Source organism: Littorina saxatilis, linkage group LG8, assembly GCF_037325665.1.
Source record: "Littorina saxatilis isolate snail1 linkage group LG8, US_GU_Lsax_2.0, whole genome shotgun sequence".
Lineage (NCBI taxonomy): Eukaryota > Metazoa > Mollusca > Gastropoda > Littorinimorpha > Littorinidae > Littorina > Littorina saxatilis.
In genome coordinates, this window is record NC_090252.1 from 58,862,269 (window position 1) to 58,886,044 (window position 23,776).

The window sequence follows — 23,776 nt, forward strand, 5'->3', positions numbered from 1 at the left end:
TTCGTGTATTTGTTTTGCTTCGTTTGGTTTTAGTTGTGTTGGTCTGTGACAGTTGTGTAATGTGTTTTTTCTGTCCGTGTTTTTGTTGTGGTTGCTATCCGTGTTTGTGTATACCCCCGTTGCTGCGTGTTTGCTGTTGTATGTTTCTTTTTTTGAAAACAAAAGTTGTTGTTTCTGTGTGTTTTTCTGGTAACGCGATCCATTAAAATAATGCATTCAAGTTTGTTTTTGTTTGGTATGTTGGTTGGTTGGTGTTGTATGTAGTGTTGGTGTTGTTGTTAATTTTTCGTATGAACGTCAATGCATACGCTATTGCACAAAGGTTCAACCACTGGGCGAAAAGTGGCGTTTTGTATCTTACAAAACTACTCAAAATCCCAACAAAACTTCAAGTTTCAATGGGTTTATCACATTTTGGTGTTCACGACAACGCCAGATTTTGATTGGATTTTGTTGAAGTTATCGCTGCGAAATTGCCTGGAATTTCAGCGCGTTTTGCGACGGTCAAAACATCATGTTAAACCATGTTACAGCATGTCTGTAACATGCAAAAATGTCAAGTTTTGATGGCATTAAAGCTTTGGTTTAACGCCAAGTAACATCATGTTATCGTAGACTTAACTTGCAAAACTGCTTGTTTTGGTGGTGTTACAGCTTGCTTGTAATGTGATTAACATCATGTTATTGCTGGTTTAACATGCAAAACCCCATGTTATGTTGGTGTTAAAGATTGCTCAAATGCCTATTAACTCCATGTTATGTTGGTGTTAAAGCTTGCTCAAATGCCTATTAACACCATGTTAGTTGGTGTTAGGCTTGATTATTAATGTAAAAAAACACCATGTTATGACGTTCACATAATTGTTTTCACCTGGATGGAATTTTGTGGAAAAGAAAGCATGTTGTTTGGGAATTGTGTGCGGGTTTCATGCTTGGATATTGCACTTTGCTGACTTGTCACAGGTCAATTGACATTTAACAATATTAGTTTTCAAATGCATCATCCTTCACACATTATGTAAACATCTTTAACATTAACACTTTGGTTGTAAAATTATTGCACTTTATTCAAACAGGACAAAAACAAAAATGCTGATTCACAATGTACAATAGCAAAGGACTATTTTGAGTGGAGAGTGGAGACAGTGTTCATCCACACTATAATTGGATAAGCTAAAATAAATTATTCAAATCGGTGAAGGCCACATGAAATGAAAACACACCATCAGTAAATTACTTCCCTTGTGATTAAGAGCGTCATACCCATAAAAGCCATGTAAGTTTTAGCCCATGTGAGTGTGTGTTGGGAGGGGGGGCAGATGCCCTGTGAAAACATTGGCCATAGATATATATGTGAATTACTTCCCTTGGGTATGAACATTTATGAATGATTAAATGGGTGAAAGAAGGCCATACAAAATAAAAATCAGTAAATAACTAAATCACTTCCCTTGTGAGTAAGAACAGTCACACCAATGTTCCAACTTTTTGCTAAAAATTCGCCTACAATGTGACCTTCAAAGTTGAAAAGGGGTAACTGAACTTCATGTTTGGATGTCATGGAGTCCAACATGTCAGTAAATTTTGAAAGCCCTAGATTCATAAACATCTGAAAACTGCTCAACGTCTTTGCATCACGGCACATTAATAAAAGTAAGAGTTAGTAAGACTGGCCTAACTGCTATGGTGAGGCAGTAATCACTCGTTGATGAATTCTTTTCTTTCTTTATTTGTTGTTTAACGTCGTTTTCAACCATTCAAGGTTATATCGCGACAGGAAAAGGGGGAGATGGGATAGGGGAAAGGGGGAAGATGGGATAGTGCCACTTGTCAATTGTTTCTTGTTCACAAAAGCACTAATCAAAAAACTGCTCCAGGGGCTTGCAACGTAGTACAATATATGACCTTACTGGGAGAATGCAAGTTTCCAGTACAAAGGACTTAACATTTCTTACATACTGCTTGACTAAAATCTTTACAAACATTGACTATATTCTATACAAGAAACACTGCTTAATATGTAGGTAAATGCACAACAGGTTGTGAACAGAAAATCCAAAAACGTAAGGTCTTAAAAGCGGGGAAGTTTGAAAAGGGGGGGAGGGGGGGACCTAAAATGTGGCGATCATAACAACCGGCATGGGTGGCCGAGTGGCAACGCACTTGCGCTCGGAATCGAGAGGTTGCGTGTTCGACCCTGGGTCAGGCCGCTATTTATTTCTCCCCCCTTTCCTAACCTAGGTGGTGGGTTCAAGTGCTAGTCTTTCGGATGAGACGAAAAACCGAGGTCCCTTCGTGTACACTACATTGGGGGTGCACGTTAAAGATCCCACGATTGACAAAACGGTCTTTCCTGGCAAAATTGTATTCTTTCTTTATTTGGTGTTTAACGTCGTTTTCAACCACGAAGGTTATATCGCGACAGGCAAAATTGTATAGGCATAGCTAAAAATGTCCACCAAATACCCGTGAGACTTGGAATAATAGGCCGTGAAAAGTAGGATATGCGCCGAAATATCTGCGATCTGCTGGCCGATGTGAATGCGTGATGTATTGTGTAAAAAAATTCCATCTCACACGACATAAATAAATCCCTGCGCCTTGAATATGTGCGCGATATAAATTGCATAAAAAAAAATCAAAACAAAATCCCTGCGCTTAGAACTGTACCCACGGAATACGCGTGATATAACTATAAGCCTCATATTGATTGATAATTTATCTAACAAAGTTCATTCTGAAATCTTCTTCAGCGTTTGATTATGGAGAGACTAAATCCTCAGTTCAGATGTGGTCTTAACTCCTTGTCTCCCAGGTACGGATATATCCGTACCCACTCATATGGCTCTATCTGACCAGGTATGGATATATATATGTATATATCTGTACACACAGTCACTGTGTACATTGCATCTGTTCTCATTCGGCACATATCCGCATCCTGCCTAGACGGTTAGCTTCAGTCGCTTCCTGTAACGTTGATCTAACGCCAGCATTCTAGCCTGTTGATACACAGTTTCTACAATTCTGAGTGACCTGCTGCAGCACAGCTGGTCTCGGCTTAAAAAATCTTGGTCAACATAGATGGGGTACAAAGTGTTATAAAATAAAGCGTCCTTCCAAAGTCGATGACAGGTCCCCAGAGTATTCACAAAATTATATGGTACTGGAAGCCTTGCATGGCGACGAAAAAGATGTCCACGCCTACATGAAGAAGTATTCTTCACGGCTTCAGCGGAAACAGTCGGCTGGGGATGAGGACTAATGGTGAACCTATGTAAAAAATATAGACAAGAACAAACATATGTCAACGGGAAAACAAAGAAAGAAGTAGAGAAGGACCTCCCCACCTTAACACAGTGAAAATGAAAAACACATGTGAATGTACTTATTTTTTAAACCCCCCCCCCCCTCCAATTAAGACCAATTATCCAAGATATTTTTTCAGTCTTCAAAGGAGAATTTCACTGTTCTCACGGAACCCTCAAGAAAACTGAGCTGTGCTAATATATTATATAACTGCAAACATCCCTCAAATTCAATATTACAAGCCACTATACATTCCTCATAAAGGCACATTCCTTCATGCTCACGTGTGAAAACTAACATAAGTTAACAAGTGTGTATATATTTATAATAATAATTGTCAGTAAGTACTGGTGTCACATGACTGATGTGAACCAGTTGATTGGCTAATGGCGATGCGCTAAAACTGTTAGCGCACTCTTGGAGTGCGCTAACTTTTCCACAGAGCGTATTCTTGCGCCCTTTGCCTAAGCAAGACTGTGCTCTCATCCTCAGAATTAATTAATGACATGTAGCTTATATTCTCCACAATACCAAATGACCATAAATTCCCTGCTTCTCAATTAAAGCAGAAGTGGGGTTTTTTCTGACAGATTGCATGTGCCTGTGCCAGTGCCAGTGATCTAAAAAAATAGAAGCCGCTGTGTTTCATCTAATTTTCGCCGACTTGCATAGATTCTTCTCATATGCCGTGTTAGTGGCATGTAGCTTATCATCCACATTACCAAATGATGAGTTAGTATACAATTCCCAGCGGCTAACAGAAAACACAAGTGTTATTCCGATAACGTACCAGCTAGACCAGTTTGGAAGACTGACTCGATCGACTCTGTAGCAGACAACACAGAAATACGACTACATCAGTTCAGTAAATGAATGGTTTCAGAATTATTATTTCAAAGCAAGAACAATCGTAATCGAAAACGTGTAATGTTCAGAACGTTCTTATTACCATATATAAGATTTATTAGCAGCCTGCCTCATGCGTACAGACTCAGTGCAGACTGCAGTCGTTCCATTGCCCAGGTTGGCAGGTAGCCTAGCAGACGACATTAACCCCGCTCAGCAAATTAACATGTTGGGCAAATGTGAACGAAAAAACGATGGGGATATAATACGTGTAGGGTTCAGAGCATTCTTACCGTTCATGTTTAGTATCAGACTCCCCGATGAGCGAAGATAGAACACGAGAAATGTGCCACATTTGTTTTGAAAATGTGCGAACCGTCGAGTCCCGCTTTGAGTCAATTCAAGGGGAGTCACTCCGCATAGTCAATCCGTCGAAGCTCGACTGGAGGTTTCGAATCGCAAATAATGAAGAGCCTTTCTCCGAGTTCAAATGAGGTCTCTCTGAAAGATCATCACTGTTCAGATTAACGCTACACTGGAATTTACCAACAGAAATTAAAATGCGTGTGACGAAAGCACGACACACTTGAGACACCCCACACAAAAGTAGATCTTTACTGTGCACGACCTGACCACACAGTTATGCCTATTCAAATGCGCATTGCAAAATGTGCGTTTGGAATCTTCTTTTTTCTATGGCGGTACTGACAATATCGTTATTGAAACAATCCCAGTGCACTAAGGGATTTATAGAGCAAATCTCGAAAATAATTATTGAACTCAGCGCTATGCGCTTCGTTCAATAATGAATTTTCTCGATTTGCTCTATAAATCCCTTAGTGCACTGGGATGTCTCAATAACTTAAATAATAATAATAATAATAATAATAACGGGCATTTATAAAGCGCCTTATCAGAAGTTCAAAGCGCGTGACAACAATACATGTATAAAAAATTCATACAATCACTGTCAGATTCAAACAACACATCATGCACATCTCACATCCCCAGACTCTATGCTAAGGCCAACAAACAAAATAGTCTGTTTACGGTATCCCAACCGACCCCACCTGTATCTGTTCCTTGCTGTTCTCCAAGAGACACCATGGTGCAGCAAGCTGAAGGGTGTCCTGTCGTATTTCCTCGAAGTTGTAGTAGGCAACCAGGTCAGCAGGAGGTGGGGGGGCGACTGACCTGCAGCAGAATTCAAATCACTTAGTCAAGTCACTATGACATATCTTTATTGTTATCGCCACACCAACCCTAAATTTTTCCTTCCATCACACCTTCCCAGCACTGAGAATTCGGTTATCTAGAGCAGCCATCTATAAATAGCCCAGCCAGCTGCACACAGCGAGCCAGCCAGTCAGCTGAGGGTGCCAGCAACAAACTGGCCTGTCTGACCGTAGCTGTAATACTCTTACTTACAACTTTATTTAATGATAGCTGAGCCGTTTGTTGCATTTCTTTTTTGAAATTTGACACATGACTAGATCGATTTCTGCAGATACCACTCAATGCAATTGTAATCCCATTTCAATTTGGTAAGAAGTATTTATTAGTACTAACTGATTGAGGTGCTTTGGTGTGTTTTGAAAGTGTTAGCACACTTTTACTACAGACATAATACAGTTTTGTTTTAGAGGCAACAAGCATGCTAAACACAGAACAGCAAGCAGAATGAATGAAGCAAGCCTTACCTTTGCACCAGAAAGTAGAATGAATAACTGCTAATCCAATACACTGCACTCCATTGTATTGTATACAACTTTCACAATTCATTTTGACAGCATGAAAATGAGCACAGTCCACACAAAAACAACAAAATAAAACAGCACGGATACCAACACATTCACTTTCCTTTAGATAAGGCACATATTCATTCCAGTAGTGCTTGCTTTCCACAGAACAGAGAGCACAGTGAGTGGGAGTAGACACTCGTCCCAAAGTACAGACCAAACCCATCGCGCCCCCCCCCCCCCACCCTTTTTCCCCCCAGACAAGTCTTGCTTCTCTAGAACTGTTTATTACAACCTGCAGCATAGCATCTCTCCCAACAGGTCTAGGTACCAGCAAAGCTACAGGATTAGAGGGAACTGAGATAAGGGGGCATTTGTTTTAACATCTGGAATCCATTTCCTGCTCAGTGCCAAGGGGCCCGTTTCACTTAAAGCTGCCTACTATCAATTACAGTGGGGATACACATCCCTGGCTCGACACACAGCAAGCTAATTGCCTGGCTGACAGACTGGTGCAAGATAGTGGGGCATTAGAATGAAGGGAATGTGTTGTAAATCTCCTAGAAACAGCACTCGCCAGAGATAGTGAGACTCTGCTGGCCGCCATTTTGGATTTCCATTGCCCTGGTAACCAGCCAGTGCGGGCGCACTGGCAGGAACAACTGGGTCGGCTAGGCCGCGAACCGAATTCTGACCTGCACAGCGCGGCTGAGAAGGTGTGCCATACTGTACAGGGTCCCCACTGCTTTTTAGAAACAAAATTCCATGACTTTTTCATGAGCCTCAATAACATTTTCCATGACTAGATCCACAGGTCGCCATTTCCGAACACGCAAACTTTTTACGTCTTGTCACTGCCAGTTTTGACACTGGCTTGCTTTGCACTGAATTTGAGTCAGTTTCTACGCAGTGTCTCTTCGACAAGCAAGTCAAGCATTTGCCAGGCAGTCAGATTATCGGTAATGTTTGCTGGTCCTGTCATTTCACCAAACTGGACCAGCCACTGTTTGTATCCATCTGCACTTTCGTAAATTCCGTTTCGTAACCGTCACTGTGACTTGACGAACTGTCATTTTTTTCACCGCGATACACAGTTCATTGCGAAGATCTTCCTCGGTAATTCGTTCCAATTCCGCATACTTTTTGTTGTCAAGAAACAACTGAAAGAAAGTTTCAAACTCATCATCCTCCATCTTGCTTGTCGAAGCGCTAAAGTACTTTATCGATGCAAAAACAAAAAACTTCGACGAAACCGACTCAAATGCAGCGCAGACGACACGACGAGATAACGGAAGGAAGTGAGCCTCGCTTTGGCTCAAGTGCCGTTAAAAATACCGTTATTCTCGTATGCAAATATGAACGAGAAGTTGGTCATACGAACAAGCCTTGTGCTGGAGACGCAAATCCCGGGGGGGGGGGGGGGGGGGGGGGTGGTGGTGGAATGGCTGGGCAACGAAAATCGCCGCTGGCGTGCTAAAGGTTGATTTTACTTTCTTTCTTATTTTTTTTAAATTCCATGACTTTCCATGACTTGAATTGAAATTCCATGACTTTCCAGGCCTGGAAAATTAAAAATCAAATTCCATGACTTTCCAGGTTTTCCATGACCTGTACGAACCCTGCTGTATTTGTTATCCTGAGAGAGAAAAATCCATGTTGCAGACTCAACTGGAAAAATTCCCTTCTCCATCATCTAGTGGACAGAGCTCACATGATTACAAACAAATCTTTTTTTAAAGTCACATACTTTGTGCGACAGTGTTAGTTTACTGCAACTGTAATTTATAAATAGCAAACTAATAAATATCACTTATCACTATCAGATAATCAGCTAAATGCCTGGCAGATGACCCTCATTCAAAGTGAGTCGTGGCTAAACCATGAAACTAGAAAAACAGGTTATACAGTGGAACACCCCTTTTAAGACCTACAATAATATGAGAAAATTCAGTCTTAAAAAGGAGGGAGTCTTAAAAGGGGGGTAATTTTACAGAGGTTGTGAACAGAAAGTCTGAGAAAACAAGGTCTTTAAAAGGAGGGAGTCTTAAATTGGGGGGTCTTAACAGGGGGGTTCCACTGTACCACAATATAAATCTCACACTGACAGCGGACAAAAACTGAGAAAACACCCAGTATACATCGGTACTCACAAAAGAGTTACAAGTAGCATCTCCAGGAGCCGAAATCCCAAGCCCTTGATATCTGCACGTTTAGCATCTTGTACCTGGAATAGTATGAAGATAACATGTCATTGTCACCGTCAGTAAATCACTTTATCAAAATTATCAATATCATATGATTACTTACTAAAATAACTTTATGAAGTGATCTAGCACTGTCAATGGCAATAGTATCATGACAGTTTGACAGTGAGATTACGATTAATCATCCTCATTAACAAATAACATAGATCAGTTCTAATGTAGTACCTGTTTGTAGTGAACTCACCAGCAGGAGTATTGCATGTATTAATTGCGCATTACTGAATCCATGCACCCACATAGTCTCTTACTAATTTGCAAAACCATAATGACTTCAAACCTCTGATGAATTACATAACTCATTTATGAAGAGTAGTTAATACTAATAGTTGTAGTACAAACCCAAGTTTGTGTGCGTGTTTGTATGTGTGGGTGTGGGTGTCGAGGGGTGGGGGGGGGGGACGGGGACGGTTACCGATGGTTCACCCACAAAAATGTACACTTACCAAGTAACACTTAAAGTAACTATTGTCAAAGCTTCTTGCTTACCTTGGAATAGTGTCAAGCAGCTTATGTTGTGTCTAGATCAGCCATCAGATCTTCACACTCAGCGGGGTCAGCCTGCACATGCTGCAAACTGGACATGCCTGCAATTCTTGAGTAACCAATCTGTTGTTGCGGAGACAACGGAACCATGCTCAAGTCAGGTCCAACTGAAATAAAAGCATATTGTTAGTTGATAAATGATTTGGTCAAGCAAAACCATGCGGTATTTTTTTAATAAAATATTTAAATTTAGGCAAGCGATTCACAGAGCGCAGCGCGGCAATTCACAGAGCGCGGCACGTTGTGCAGCGCAGCGATTCCCAGAGCGCGGCTATTGCTCTCACCAGCGCAGATTGTTGATGCGCTTTATTTTTGTACATGTATGCATGATTATCAGCAACATTTTACAGTCTTTCTTTGAAAGCAACTTCAGGGCTGCAAGACTACAAAATTGCACTTTATGCAGACTGAATATATATATATATATATATATATATATACGCGTTCAAATCAACTGGAAAAAAAACCCACACTGAAAAAATTATCTGCGCATGCGCGAATTCCAAAATGGCTGCTGAAGTGTTAAACTGGTGTGACACCGATTAACAGTTCCGCGGCACTGTACTCGGATAATTGTTTAAAAACGTCATCCCAGTTTAAAAACTCAGCTCCTTTCCATATATAGTAGAAGCCATTGCAATGACATGTAGTGATATGAGTATGAGTATGACTGCCAAGTATTCAAGGTCGGTGTCACAAACTGAAAACTCTGCCTGAACAATCCTTCTCATTGCGGTCAATGCGCATGCGCTAACATGGGGAGATTAATCAGGTCGTGAACAACCTAACCCTTAGCCTTACCCTAACCCATGGTTCGATTGGTCAAAGGGTCGCATTTTTGTAAGTCCAACAAGATTGGCGCATGCGCATTGACCGCAATGAGAAGGATTGTTCAGCAGAGGTAGGCACGTTTTTTACATCGGCGCAGCGATATACTGGTGAATTCAGTTGAAAGAGTGAGAGAGAGAGAATGGCTCAGCTCTGTTTTTCGTTTTATTGACAGTTTTATTTCTCAAATAGATCAGATAGATGTAGCTGTTGTAAACTTTGCGATTGTGAAGGAAATGTATCGGCAGAATACATCGCGCGTCGTGAATCGCAGCGTTCCTCGTAGTGCAGCGCGTTGTAAATCGCAACGCTGCACAACGCGACGCGCGCTGTGAATCCACTTCGTTAAATTTATGTATACCTCGCTGATGCAAAAATAATGTACTTATTAACTATTAGCATTTAGCTGGTCATTCAAACCATAGCTTGTTTAAAGCTAGTAGTAGCAGTAGTATTTAGTACTAGTAGTAATGATTTAGTAAAATACTACTATAGTAGAACTCGAACGAGTCGAGACAATGCCAAAAGGTGACGTTTTCATGTCAGTATGTCCCAAATGACATCACCAGTACATTTTTCATTCTATCTAATCTGTTTTCGTTCTATTTTTTCTAATAACATGCGTTAACAATTGATTGCCAACTGGAATGGAAGAGCACAAAAAGTGTAACTTGATATGTAGTTTCTCTAGAGGGAAAAACATCTTCCACTTTCATGTCAGTGTGTCCCATGCAACATACATTTGCCAAACAGCTATTGCAAGTAGATTATTTGTTAGTGGTATAGAAAATACTGATCAACAATTAAAGTCAGTTTTCACATTCATTTTCTACCTATTTCTTATTTGTTTATTCTGTTGGCAATGGTGAAATGTCAGCAATCGTGTGTCATTCGGGACAGTAGACATGACACCTGACCTTTTGTCACAGTCTAGTTCCTATTGCTAGTAAATTACTAATTAGTGCACACAAGAACAACCATGGCAGTTGGCAATGGCACTGGCAGAATACGATCAAATATCATTATTAGTCTCACCATGGGTTGACGTCCCATCAAAATGAATCACTGAATGAATTAGGAACTGAATCAAACTTCAGAGACATCATTAAATTTTTCACAAAGACTGATTTTCAGCAAACAGCCATGTTTACCTGTACAAATGTATCAGTGCTATCACTATGACTATGAGTATGACAGTGTGGTAACTGGTAAGCTTAGTATTTGGTTCGAGCACAGGCGAAAGGTATCGTCCACTGGACCACCAGACTACTTTCATACTCAATACCAAACACTGTACATAAGGAAGTTGTGGTCCAGTGAATACCTTCCGCCTGTGGTTCGAGACAGAGACAAAGTTGAAACTTAATTCGAGAAGCCAAACGGCTGACGAACACTTACGTATTTTGAGCAAACCCCACACACGTCGACCACAAGTTGATGTCTGCTGGAGTACGTAGTCATAAAAACGTCCATAAAGCTTGGTTTTGAAACGTTTCTTAGCACGAGTTAGATTTATCCGCCATTTTTGATAACATATTACTGCACATGGCGCATGCGCGGTCTGCGCGACGTTACCAAACTATCGCCGGCACAGGCCACTGGCACTGATCTAAAAAGAGAGACTGACAAGTACAGGCACCTTATGGTGACTGATAACCCGACAGGCACAACCATGCTGTTGTTGTACGTTGTTGTGTTTTGTAGTTGTTATATTTAGTCAAGTTTTGACTAAATATTTTAACATCGAGGGGGAATCGAAACGAGGGTCGTGGTGTATGTGCGTGTGCGCGTGTGTGTGTCTGTGTGTGTGTGTAGAGCGATTCAGACTAAACTATACTGTACCGATCTTTATGAAATTTGACATGAGAGTTCCTGGGTATGAAATCCCCGAACTTTTTTTTCATTTTTTTGATAAATGTCATTGATGACGTCATATCCGGCTTTTCGTGAAAGTTGAGGCGGCACTGTCACGCCCTCATTTTTCAACCAAATTGGTTGAAATTTTGGTCAAGTAATCTTCGACGAAGCCCGGACTTCGGTATTGCATTTCAGCTTGGTGGCTTAAAAATTAATTAATGACTTTGGTCATTAAAAATCTGAAAATTGTAAAAAAAAATAAAAATGTATAAAACGATCCAAATTTACGTTTATCTTATTCTCCATCATTTGCTGATTCCAAAAACATATAAATATGTTATATTCGGATTAAAAACAAGCTCTGAAAATTAAATATATAAAAATTATTATCAAAATTAAATTGTCCAAATCAATTTAAAAACACTTTCATCTTATTCCTTGTCGGTTCCTGATTCCAAAAACATATAGATATGATATGTTTGGATTAAAAACACGCTCAGAAAGTTAAAACAAAGAGAGGTACAGAAAAGCGTGCTATCTTTCTTAGCGCAACTGCTACCCCGCTCTTCTTGTCAATTTCACTGCCTTTGCCATGAGCGGTGGACTGACGATGCTACGAGTATACGGTCTTGCTGAAAAATGGCATTGCGTTCAGTGTCATTCTGTGAGTTCGACAGCTACTTGACTAAATATTGTATTTTCGCCTTACGCGACTTGTTTCAAGTTCAGATGATGAGGCCGTGTGCCAAAAGCAACTAATTAAAAGTGTGTGTGTGTGTGTTAAGCCGAGCGGTGGTAGCTTCACGTAGCTCCTAATATGGACCGGCTCCTAATATGGACCACCTCCTGTTCTGAAAAACTAACGGCGCTTGAGCGCTCAAAAAAGTTTTGTTCGCTGTATTGCAGAAACACAAATCTCAAAACCGTTAGGCTTTTTCTCTTTTTTTCACTCAGTTTGGCAGCGTTCACTCTAAACGGCTTTGCCGCCGAAAACGGACTCGTTTCTGTCCACAGCCAAAGCTTTTATCACACAAAAATTGCTATATATGACAGCTAAGACCGCATTTGTTACATTTTAGCAGGGTTGACCCCGAGTTTTTACCGTGCAAACAAAAAATATTAGCAAGATCTCAAAGTATGTGCGAGTCCCCTAATATGGACCACCTTCAACAAATCGAGAAAAAAAAGCTAAAAGCTATTTTCAATAATTCATTAAGAAGCTTGCTGGAAATAACCTATAACTAGTCCTCGAGATTTAAAAAAAAAAGTCTTCTTTTCGTGGAAGTTGATAATTTCACTTATTTTCACTCTGTTTTTGATAAGCTTCTTTAGTTTCCTGGTGTGCTTCAAATAATGCTCTCATCAACCCGAAACAGATCAATCTAAAGCATATTTGAATTAGACTGACTTGTACACTAAGTTGTATCATGTTATTTTGAAGTATAGGGGGCTTTTTACAGTGATTTGTGAAGGCCGCTTCACTGATCCATATTAGGCGCCCAGGCTCCTATTATGGACCATTTGTGATTTTGTCTGTATTTAATTTTTGTTGAATGTTTATCAAAGCTATTTCACTCTAATTAGGCCTAACGGTTAACCTAAGAGAAAAGGACTACCAAACACAAAATAAAACTTCTTCGCAAGAAAACAAGCTAGTTATCAGCATGAAACAAAAAGTGGTCCATATTAGGAGCCCTTCCTAACTGTCTGTGTCTGCGTCGAAGATGTTACCGTGAATGTGTTTTTAAAAGACATTTGACAGGACGGCATTCAAACCACACGCACCAGACACGAACCGTCGAACAAAATACTTCTGACAACAAAATTAAAATCAATTAACAAGAGTGTAGTAAGATTCCAAATTGTATTCAGACCAAAACAACAATCATAAAAATATACATGGGTTCTTTCATATGTGTGTGTGTGTGTGTTGATGATGATAACTAGTTTTAACGTCCTCTTAGAACTGCAACTTGCTTTAGGACAGGTAGAGTTAATATGCTTTATGTGGGGACAAGACACTGAACAAACATGCAACCAGAGAACACATATATGATCGTGTTATAATTATATCTGGAAGTCTTTTGCGATATTTCAAAATGGGGATGGAAGTAAAGATTGTGTACGCGGAATATGGTTGGACTGGAGCGGTTTTGTAGGCTTATTTTTTTAATTTTTGTTATGTGGGATATTGTTATATTTTTGGCTGAATAGGTAAGTAAATAGATAACTGGAAAAATAATACAATGAAGAAGAAAAAGCTCGGTGTGAGGAACGGAGATCAGGTTTTTTTTTAAAACAGATATCCTATTTCAGCCTTCTACTATTGAGAGACACAGGGTGTATGCCAGCTTCCATTGAAGCGTGCAATGTTTATCTAAAAAAAAACTCATGGGGTTTCAGGTTATGTTCGTTGACAAGGGTGTGTAGGTTGCAGAAATCTTGCTGGAGTGATTGGCAGCGGTCAAAGAGGTGTAACAAAGATATAAACTGTCCACATTCACAGAGACGGGGAAAGCACTTGTGAGCGCATCCAATGCCATCCGTGCGAATTCTGAGAAGTATTTTAAGGAGGGAGGTGGGGAGTGTAGGCCTGTTTTGTTTTGTTTGTCGGGGCAGAATAAGCCAACCATGGGCATTGCCTTCTATTTTCAATTCTGTTTCCCAGTCCCAGTGACGCCAGGCAACTTTGGCCATTTTGTGTTTTGCTCCCGTCTTTGTTAATTTTATGTCATGAAATGCTGCTTGATCTGTAACAGCCTCTTTTGCTTCTCTGTCAGCCATATCCTTGCCTCTGATCCATGTGTGTGAGGGGAAGTACGTAGCCTAAGGGTCAGTTCTGTTCAAGAGGCAATGATCTGGTGACAGAGGAACAATATTTCCGTCTGAAGCTCTTCCCGGTTTCTGGAACCATTTTGAAGAGCAGTTATGCTGGTTTTGAGTCGGAGAGAATCACGACTCTTGTTGGAGGTCGAGGGGGGTCATTGATAAAGTGGCATGCTAACGTAGCCAGCATTTCTGCAGTGAAAATGGACACATCCTTGTTGAGTTTAATTTTTTAAACTTATTTTGAGGTCAGGAATGACAAAAGCACAGTCAGCTTGGTCATCATTTTTTTTGGAGCCGTCAGTAAATATTTGTAGGTGATCTTTGTTATTGTTTGAGATTATTTCTTTTACTATTGATGAGACAAGTACATGGTTATCTTTTTTTTGTTACACCCAGATCATGATCAGGGATGATAATGGGGGATTCCATGAACCAAAATGGGAAGGGGTGAATGGGAATGTGGGCCATCCTACCTGGGTTTACCCCCACTTTCTTGAAATATCGGTTGAACATATAGTCTGCTAGTGGGATCGTTGCTTCGTGTATTTTGGGTGTTTTTCTTTTTAGGTTTTGGTAAGAGGCCGAGGTTATAGCTCAGTTGGTAGCGCGCTGGATTTGTATTCAGTTGGCCGCTGTCAGCGTGAGTTCGATCCCAGGTTCGGCGGAAATTTATTTCAGAGTCAACTTTGTGTGCAGACTCTCTTCGGTGTCCGAACCCTCCCCCCGTGTACACTACATTGGGTGTGCACGTTAAAGATCCCACGATTGACAAAAGGGTCTTTCCTGGCAAAATTGCTTAGGCACAGTTACTAATTGTCTACCTATACCCGTGTGACTTGGAATAATAGGCCGCGAAAGGTAAATATGCGCCGAAATGGCTGCAATCTACTGGCCGTATAAAATTTCATCTCATACGGCATCACTGCAGAGCGCCTAGAACTGTACCCACGGAATATGCGCGATATAAGCGTCATTGATTGATTGATTGATTGTGTCGAACTCAGCAGTGAGCGCTTCGTTCACAGCATTGTCAAAAGTACTTGCTCTTGATACGTACTGGGCCGACTTTAGTCTTCTTTCTTCATCGAGGGGCAGCCAGCCAGCCTCTTGATACACTAGTTTGTTTATGGAGTCTTTTGGGAGATCAAAGATGAGTTAGAGTGCAGCCATTTCGGCTCTTAGGCACAATAATAGCAAACTAAAGAAGGGGAAGGGAAACGAAAGGGAGGGTAAAAACCACGCACTTCTTTACTCAAACTTCATAAAACCGACTGTGAAACTAACACCGGCTATTCTCTTTTCTCAATCATTATCAAAATCGATCCTAAAACAAAAGAAGTCGCGTAAGGCGAAAATACAACATTTAGTCAAGTAGCTGTCGAACTCACAGAATGAAACCGAACGCAATGCAATTTTTCATCAGTCCACCGCTCATGGCAAAGGCAGTGAAATTGACAAGAAGAGCGGGGTAGTAGTTGCGCTAAGAAGGATGGCACGCTTTTCTGTACCTCTCTTCGTTTTAACTTTCTGAGCGTGTTTTTAATCCAAACATATCATATCTATATTTTTTTGGAATCAGGAACCGACAAGGAATAAGATGAAAGTGTTTTTAAATTGATTTCGAAAATTTAATTTTGATAAAAAAAAATATATTTTTATTTCTATGTTTTTGGAATCAGAAAATGATGTCAGATGAAGAATAAGATGAACGTACATTTGGATCGTTTTATACATTTTTTTCTACAATTTTTAGATTTTTAATGACCAAAGTCATTAATTAATTTTTAAGCCACCAAGCTGAAATGCAATACCGAGGTCCGGCCTTTGTCGAAGATTGCTTGACTAAAATTTCAATTAATTTGATTGAAAAATGAGGGTGTGACAGTGCCGCCTCAACTTTTACAAAAAGCCGGATATGACGTCATTAAAGGTATTTATCGAAGAAAAAAAAAATGTCTGGGGATTTCATACCCAGAAACTCTCGTGTAAAATTTCATAAAGATCGGTTCAGTAGTTTGGTCTGAATCGCTCTACACACACACACGCACAGACACACACACACACACACACACACACACACACACACACACACACACACCACGACACTCGTCTCGATTCCCCCTCTATGTTAAAACATTTAGTCAAAACTTGACTAAATGTAACTTGAAGAGACAGTATGTATTGCATCTAAACACGAGCTAAGTAAAACATTATCAGAAAAGAGAAATCCCAAAACTCAAATTCGAGTCACTGCAGTTCGTACTGTACAAGTTGAGAAAGTTGCAAGTCCAGTCAGTAGCCACCATCTCGGACGGATGTTTCGGGGAGGGGGGGGGGGGGGGGAAGTAGAACAAATGCCTATCTGTGGTCCTTCGCCGCTTCGAATTCCTTACAGGTCCAACACACATGGGAAAACGATTAACTCGGCCAGTACCCCAGCAAAAGTGCAAAGGAATATAGAAGAAAACTAAAATCTGACCGCGCTAAATAGTCAGGTTAGAATGACCTACTTTCTCTGCTCAACGCACGGGCAATGCAGTCTCTCGTGTACACTGTACTGTGACAAGGCTCATAATTATAGAGAAAATAAGAGATACCCCCAAAAATGTTTGTGCACTGCACTTTTTTTCACATTTATAAACTGATGATCAGTGTGTGTATGTGTGTGTTCAGTTGTGTGTGCGTGTGTGTGTGTCAGTTCAAGGGGTGTGTGTGTGTGTGTCACTGTGTGCCCGTGTGTGTGTGTGTGTGACGGTCAGTCAGTGTGTGCCCGTGTGTGTGTGTGTGTGTGTGTGTGTGACGGTCAGTCAGTGTCAGTCACAGTGTGTGTGTGTGTGTGTGTGTGTGTGTGTGTGTGTGTGTGTGTGTGTGTGTGCATGTGTGTGCATGTGTGTGTGCCGTGTGCAGTGACAGTGTGAATGTGTGTGACGGTGTGTGTGTGTGTGTGATGTATGTGCAGTGTGTATGTGTGTGTATGTGTATATATGTGTGTGTGACCGTGCTGAGAGAGAAACTAGAGAGAGAGAGAGGGAGCCGATAATCGTCTGATTCTGCAGGTTCGGCACCAGGCTGATGAAAACGCAGAATAATCCATCAAAACAACACTCTAACATCAAGTTTTAGAAACCAGAAAAACTTATCGAAACTCCATAGGTTTCGTGGTGTTTTGCGCACTGCTGAAACGCGTTTAACACGACGTGAATCGCCGTGCGTTAATGTAGCGAAAACGTCCAAAACGCAGACACCCAAACTCGATGTTTTACTGTGTTTTGCAACCCGCTAAAATCTCAGGGATTTTATTGCGTTACGGCAGTTTTTCTAACTTGATGTGAATCGCACAGGTATAATGCCACAAAATTCAGTTGATTAACTTCATGTTTCATGTTATATGCCACGTTATAGTGCCAAAACGTGACTTTTCGCCCAGTGAACGCAAGTGGCTTTATATTAGCCAGAACGCCATGTGTTTCCTATGGAAGAAGAGTATATTTCCTACTTAGGTTGTTTTACATATCGAGTTGTTGTTTTTCTTCAAAGGACACCCCCCCCCCCCCCATCCTCCTAAAGAGGTTAAACCGTCGACGGGAGAACAATACATATGAAAGGTCAAAGAACCCTAAATTGCACACACACTTTTTGTCTCCATAGTTTTATTCTTTGAATTTTTTCTCGTAATAAACATGAACATGATGCAGTTAAAAAAACAGCGCAGATGTTAGACCCATGAGTAAGCATACCATCAACTTGCATCCGTGCAGAGCTAGTATCTAGACCTAAAAAAAACACAGTTGTGTCCTGATGGTTCATGTACATAATTATGACATCCGTAACCCGGCGTCATCAGAAAATGTAGGATATGTCACCCAGGGCTTTGCCTGTTAGCAGGAACTAAATAACACAGGATATTACCATTTAAAGTGTACTAAGTGTGTGTGTGTGTGTGTGTGTGTGTGTGTGTTTGTGTGTGTGTGTGTGTGTGTGTGAGTGTGTGTGTGTGTGTGTGTGTGTGTGTGTGTGTGTGTGTGTGTGTGTGTGTGTGTGTGTGAAAATGACTTTCCCAAAAGACCAACACTGGAAATGTTGACACTTGTTTCCTTATCAAAAAACAACAAAGTAGGTTGTTGGAACGTTTGCTCTTGACAAAACAATACATTCACAGATATTTTGACCCAACCGTCTTTTAAGTAAACAGACAAACACATATTCACACAAAACTTATCTTGATAGTTCTATTAGTTTACGTCCACTCGTCAGGAAGCCGAACGAATGAATGTGTATAACTTATAATGTTTATAAATAATAACTTGTTTCCTTATTTTGTCAGAAATCATATCACAAGGAACGAGAGTGATTGACAGAGAGAGAGAGAGAGAGAGAGAGAGAGAGAGAGAGAGAGAGAGAGAGAGAGAGAGAGAGAGAGAGAGAGAGAGACAGAGACAGAGAGACAGAGACAGACATAGAGAGACAGAGAGAGCGAGACAGAAAGACACACAGAGCGATGGAAGAGAGAGAGAGAGAGAGAGAGAGAGAGAGAGAGAGAGAGAGAGAGAGAGAGAGAGAGAGAGAGAGAGAAAGAGAGAAAGAGAAAAAAGAGAGCGAGGAAGAGAGAGAGAAAGAGAGACACAGAGAGAGATGGAGAGAGAGAGAGAGATAGAGAGAGATGGGAGAGAGACAGAGAGAGAGAGACACAGAGAGAGATAGAAAGAAAGAGAGAGAGAGAGAAAAAGAGAGAGACAGAGAGACAGAGAGCGAGAGAGAGAAAGAGAGAGAGACAGAGAGAGAGAGAGAGAGAGAGAGACAGAGAGAGAGAGACAGAGACAGAGACAGAGATAAGATAATGATGATGACTGATGGATCATTGTTTTACCAGAAAAGAGGCTTAAGACTGCGCGTTTACATCTAATACAACATTATACTATATGATAAACAATTAGCACAAGCTGTCAAATAGGCAAACAAACTGCTTTATTACAACATTTGAAAACAAGCACACACAAAATAAGCAAACAAACATAACATTTATAAATAACAGAGCAGTTATCAAGGAAGCAAACCCTGCAAAACCTGTTTGAGGTCTTACATATAAAGTGACAGAGGGTAAAACTCGCAATACTAACGTTGACAGTAATGCTTACAATAATAACTATTGTATAAGGTGTGATGAGAGACACAGAGAGGTTGAGAGAAAAACAAATATATTGCTATTCTGATAGACACGTCGGGGAATTCGGGGGTGTTGATTGGATAGTCTTACACATCCCTATTTCGATCATCGTCCATATTTCCACGAATGATGCTTAACGTCCTCTATATGTACAACAACAAAGGCCACACGTGGTTTCGGTTCAACACGGACATACGGTCTTTTCACCGCTATCATTTAATCAAAGACACACCATTCTTATTATATTTAGTCAAGTTTTGACTAAATATTTTAACATCGAGTGGGAATCGAAACGAGGGTCGTGGTGTATGTGTGTGTGTATGTGTGTGTGTATGTGTGTGTGTGTGTGTGTGTGTGTGTGTGTGTGCGTGCGTGTAGAGCGATTCAGACCAAACTACTAGACCGATCTTTATGAAATTTGACATGAGAGTTCCTGGGATTGATGTCCCCATACCTTTTTTTCATTTTTTTGATAAATGTCTTTGATGACGTCATATCCGGCTTTTCGTGAAAGTTGAGGCGGCACTGTCACGCCCTCATTTTTCAACCAAATTGGTTGCAATTTTGGTCAAGTAATCTTCGACGAAGCCCGGACTTCGGTATTGCATTTCAGCTTGGTGGCTTAAAAATTATTTAATGACTTTGGTCATTAAAAATCTGAAAATTGTAAAAAAAATAGTTCTTTTATAAAACGATCCATATTTACGTTTATCTTATTCTCCATCATTTGCTGATTCTAAAAACATATAAATATGTTATATTCGGATTAAAAACAAGCTCTGAAAATTAAATATATAAAAATTATTATCAAAATTAAATTGTCCAAATCAATTTAAAAACACTTTCATCTTATTCCTTGTCGGTTCCTGATTCCAAAAACATATAGATATGATATGTTTGGATTAAAAACACGCTCAGAAAGTTAAAACGAAGAGAGGTACAGAAAAGCGTGCTATCCTTCTTAGCGCAACTACTACCCCGCTCTTCTTGTCAATTTCACTGCCTTTGCCATGAGCGGTGGACTGACGATGCTACGAGTATACGGTCTTGCTGAAAAATGGCATTGCGTTCAGTTTCATTCTGTGAGTTCGACAGCTACTTGACTAAATATTGTATTTTCGCCTTACGCGACTTGTATGTTCTATGTTTTTAAACGATGATTATACAAAAAATTCAGACGAAATATTACACAGTAATACAACATATGCCTTTGAACACAGCAATTGCTCTGAACTGAAAAGTGTCTAGCGCAAGGGAGGTCACCGCATTGCCAAGCATGTGAGACGCGCGAGTGCGTGTTTACCTTACTTCAAAACCGGTTGTCACTCAGTCAAAACGGAGAAATAAATCACACAAAGTGTATTAGTCTTCCTCATCGTCAGTTTATTTCTTATTTTTTTGTTTTGTTAAATAGGCGCAAATTCTGAAACTTGACGCTGTGTTTATTACGGATGCTGCTGCGTTGTTCGGTGGCTCGGACGCAAGAGGGCAGAGAAGTGTGTATGCAAAATATTCAGAAAACATGCATGAAAGCAACAACTTCCTTTTTGTAAGTTTATAAACCAGTACATAAGTCAGAATAGTTATATAAACGCTATCATGTTTTCAAGCAATAGGGTCGTACGTTTTGATTCAAGCAATAATTAATGCGCCTTGTCTTCGACTTTACTTATACTTCTTCTCGTCAAAATATATTGTCGGGATCGCCATGCGTTAAATGTACAGCAGTGTTTTGGACCCCTGGGCTCTTGGGACCCTCTACATCTCCGCGAAGGAGGTCCATGGACCTTGTAGGAGGGGCTTCTGTGGGGAGGGCTGTAGACAGTTGTTGGTTATACATCAAAATGTGACATAGGCAGACAGGGACCTTTAATATCATTACATTAACGAATCTTAATTGCAACAAGATCAAGAGCGATAACAAAAGGCATAGGCAAGTATGGACAACACTGATGAAGAATGCGTGTATCAACAAGGAAATGCTCCTAAATCATTTGCTCCACACATTACACTGTTTTGCACGTGTCATTCGTTTAGCTGCAAATGACCAGTTAACACATTCAAATTCCGAACTCAGATTATGACTTATTTGGTATTCACAAAATGTATTTGCACTGATGGATGAACAATGTGCGGCATCGGTAGCAATTTATCCTTGCTGGACATATTCATTGCAAAAATAAAGACCATTACGCATCGCATTAATACAGATCATTATACATCTCATAAATAATGACAATTACACATCGCATAATAAAGACCATTACACATGTTAAAATTTACAATTCAAACTATAATTTGTATATAAGAACTACTCTACTCTGCAGACATACATAAACCATTGCAACATTGGAGGCAATATAGTTAAAATGTCTATCAGCAACGAATGAAATGGTATATCCTATTTTGCGAAGTATTGTCATCTTCTTTTACGTTCATGGGCTGTAACTCTTACTTCCACTTATAGTTTTATTCAAGTGGGTGTGTACATGCATTTACGTTTCACCTCGCTAGTTAGGTAGCCGCACTCCGTTTAGACGGGATGTATGCTTGGTATGTGTGTGTATCTATAACCCAAGATAACGGAAGTTGTGGCTGTTGATTGGGGAAACACCTAACCTGGAACGAGTCAAGGCAAATATATATACATCTCGTTCAATGCACACTTTAAAAGAACTGTACACTACAAAGCGGTTACTGTTGTATTTGTGGTTCCACCATCCTTGGCGAAAACAATATATCAGTCTCACTCTCAGCGCTAAAGGCCTGTTCATGACAACACTCATAAATCCAAACATGGCCAAATCCGAAACGGTACAAGAAATCTTTATATATTTGATACCCAGGCTGTTTTACCCCTTTGATCGAGTAATAAGAGTGTTCAATTAGCTTTTTTCTCGCAAACATGTTATCAGGTTACTTTAAGAGTCTGAACAAGTATTTAATACATCTTAACATTGACAATATATACAGGGGGTAACGGCCAATGTTCCCCATATGCACAGTCATTTGAAGTGTTAGCATACACATTCAGAAATCTTTTGCAGGCAAACATGTAGAGTTGTTTATAATTGAGGGTGGGGCTCGTTCCCATATCTCAGAGGAATATAACAATATAGGCACCACTTTAGCATCGAATTATAAAACAAAGAAAAAACAGTGATGCAGTAGCAACCATTTCTTCTGAGAGTAATGATAATCATATATTATGTTGGCTGTCACTGCTATATCCTCTAGTGTACCGCAAAAACTCACACGAGTTGTGAACGTCAGACCGAGGTATGTATACGTGTAGACTTCTTCAAGTCTGTGTAAACCATAACACCGTTTTTTCGTGTTTGGTAAGAAATCCACCTTTTCGAAAAAAAACTATTACTTTGGATTTATCAAGAGTAACACATAATGTCAGACGTTGTGCGGACTCCTACATGTTATTCAACTGCAACTGGAGTTCAATCACTGTTGAGGATAACAACGTTAAATCATCAGCAAATAGTAACAACAAAATATCGATCTCTTCACTCGAAAGGGTGGCCCCATGTCTTCCACGCAATATTACATCATTTGCCGACCCGTTAATTAACATTGAGAACAACATCGGGCTTGACATACAACCTTGCTTAAGGTCATGGAAACATACATCTAGTGGGTATACGAGTTGTTCCTGAAACAGGCCTGAATTTTCGTGCACATGGCCTTTAGCATAGTTGTGACCCTCCACCACGAAATGAGTCGCATGTCACCTCGCGCGGTTCTGCGCTAGGCTTAATATAAGTCCGGGGAGTGTCTGATAACAGTGTAAGGGTCACCTAAGTCACAGGCTTATAACTCAAACAATTTTCGCTCTTTTCTAAAACGGGTTTCACCACTGGATAGAGCATACAAACAACTCTTTAAGAAAACGTAAAAATATGAAAATCATGCAAAGGTGACATGCGACTCATTCCGTGGTGGAGGGTCACATTTACCATTGTCTTCTGGACTCCTACATTAGATACCACTGTCACAGCACATAGTGGTTCACTTCATCAAAAACTTTCTACAAATAAAAAAAATGCAACATACAATTTAAATACGTTAACACTAGGGAGTTCAACGTGTACATGTGGTCGACAGTTGACTTGCCCTTTCCAAAATCATTCTGTGCATCATTGAACATCGCATTTTCCTCAGTCCAGAGAGTAAGTCTGCGATTTATTTTATTTATTTATTTGGTGTTTAACGTCGTTTTCAACCACGAAGGTTATATCGCGACGAGAGTCTGCGATTCAATACAGATGTTAACAATGTACTTATTTGATAATATACCTCGGTGATTGTCAGGTAGGTTCTTATCACCTTTCTTATGAAGTGGACTATTGACTTTGGACCACTCTTCAGGGTAAATACCTTTTTGA

At 40.2% G+C, this 23,776-nt stretch overlaps 1 protein-coding gene and 2 long non-coding RNA genes across 3 annotated transcripts in view; 1 reads left to right on the plus strand and 2 right to left on the minus strand.

Moving 5' to 3' along the window:
• Positions 1 to 23,776, plus strand: part of LOC138973958 (uncharacterized) — a 451,362-nt gene that overhangs the window by 322,841 nt on the left and 104,745 nt on the right. The gene's annotated exons all lie outside the window — the stretch shown is intronic.
• On the minus strand, positions 1,486 to 11,082 carry LOC138973949 (uncharacterized). The gene is made up of 5 exons (XR_011458230.1): positions 10,928 to 11,082; positions 8,645 to 8,808; positions 8,045 to 8,118; positions 5,226 to 5,349; positions 1,486 to 3,273 (listed from the first exon to the last, which is right to left on the minus strand). It is a non-coding gene; the product is annotated as an uncharacterized lncRNA (long non-coding RNA).
• The window catches only part of LOC138974398 (uncharacterized), a 45,289-nt gene continuing 40,524 nt past the window's right edge, over positions 19,012 to 23,776 (minus strand). Inside the window, exon 5 of the mRNA XM_070347115.1 lies at positions 19,012 to 23,776. This exon is cut by the window's right edge and continues 861 nt beyond it. The gene's annotated coding sequence lies outside the window, so the exon portion shown is untranslated.